General features: G+C 45.8%; 1 protein-coding gene across 1 annotated transcript in view; it reads left to right on the top strand.

Annotated features, from left to right (window-relative positions):
- Nucleotides 1-1,326, top strand: part of Stmn2 (stathmin 2) — a 61,771-nt gene that overhangs the window by 47,130 nt on the left and 13,315 nt on the right. The gene's annotated exons all lie outside the window — the stretch shown is intronic.

The raw sequence follows: 1,326 nt of genomic DNA, 5'->3' as shown, positions 1-1,326 counted from the left end.
GTGAGGGCCTTCACCACCAGGTTAGTGTGAGGTTGTGAGGGCCTTCACCACCAGGTTAGTGTGAGGTTGTGAGGGCCTTCACCGCCAGGTTAGTGTGCAAACTCCACTGTGTAAGACATCCAAAGTTACTTGGGGCTTTTCAAAAATATGTGCACATCCGGCCTAGCCCCAGCAGCAAGTTTCACTGACCTTCACCCATTCACACTTGCAGGTATCAGATTCATTTAAATTGTGCCTAGAAATGATACTATATTTTTTAAAAGTGTGAATAACTTTTTAGTATGGCTGTAATCAGAGACACATATAACCACCAATTATCATAGTAAGCATTTTCTCACTGAGTTACCTCAATTCTAACTCTAATATAAGTGAAGACAGATGTGGATATGGATGTAAGCTATGATTTCTATGGACATTTTAAACACAAAAACGAGCTCGTGCGCCAGCTCCCCCTTTTGCGTCTTTAAGGCCTGTCGCTGTGGGTAGGGGCTCCTTGGAGAGAATTTGTCCCAGAGGCAGGCAGGCCCCCCGTGGCCTTATGGGCTTTGTCTTAAACATCCTGTCAGTTCCCCAGCCGCCTTGCGGAGCTGGCCAGGAGGGTAGTGGGTTGGACGGTGTTCCCTCAGGCTCCTTTGAACTGGAATGAAGGCTCTGTTGACTGGCCAGTGGAGGAAGCTTCTTCTAAAAAGAGCACATCTTCTTCCTGCTTTTTCTCTTCTAAAATTACCTCTGAGAATCAGCACTCACTTCCACTGAGAGGAGGTTCGTCTCCTACAACCGGCCTCAAGTTCATTTCTCAAAATCAGAGTCTATTGCAGCTGACCCACAGGAGTGAAATGATAGCACTTTAGCCATCTATGCCTTCCCTTATTCGTTCAGTCCGCAAACATTTATCCAGTAAGGGGCAGCGGAGTTAGGTGACCACCTACCCCAGTTTGTTTAGGGCAACTCCCACTTACCCTTCTGTTTCAATACCATCATGATGATTTCTCGTTCACGCTCATAAGTATTCCAGTTTCAAAACCAGTTATGTGGTCATCTGCAGCAGAGTGTAGTGTTTGAAAACATCTTTAAAGTCAGGATAACTGAGGACATACAATTAATAGGCATCTGCGGTCAAATTCTACTTCATAGTAGCCCTTGAGCAAGTCACCTAATCTGTCTTCTTTACCCACCTATAATATCAGATTTGTTGCTGGGCACGGTAGCACATGACTATAACCCCAGCACTTGGGAGGCTGAGGCAGAAGGATCACTGCTACAACTCTTAAGCCAGTCTAGGATACATAGTGAGTTCAAGGTCAGCCTGAGGTACATAGTGAGAGC

The sequence above is a fragment of the Chinchilla lanigera genome, unplaced genomic scaffold (genome assembly GCF_000276665.1).
Source record: "Chinchilla lanigera isolate Chin_1 unplaced genomic scaffold, ChiLan1.0 scaffold00043, whole genome shotgun sequence".
NCBI classification, from domain to species: Eukaryota; Metazoa; Chordata; class Mammalia; order Rodentia; family Chinchillidae; genus Chinchilla; species Chinchilla lanigera.
The sequence above is the reverse complement of the archived record's forward strand: the minus strand, read 5'-3'. Positions and strand labels throughout refer to the sequence as shown.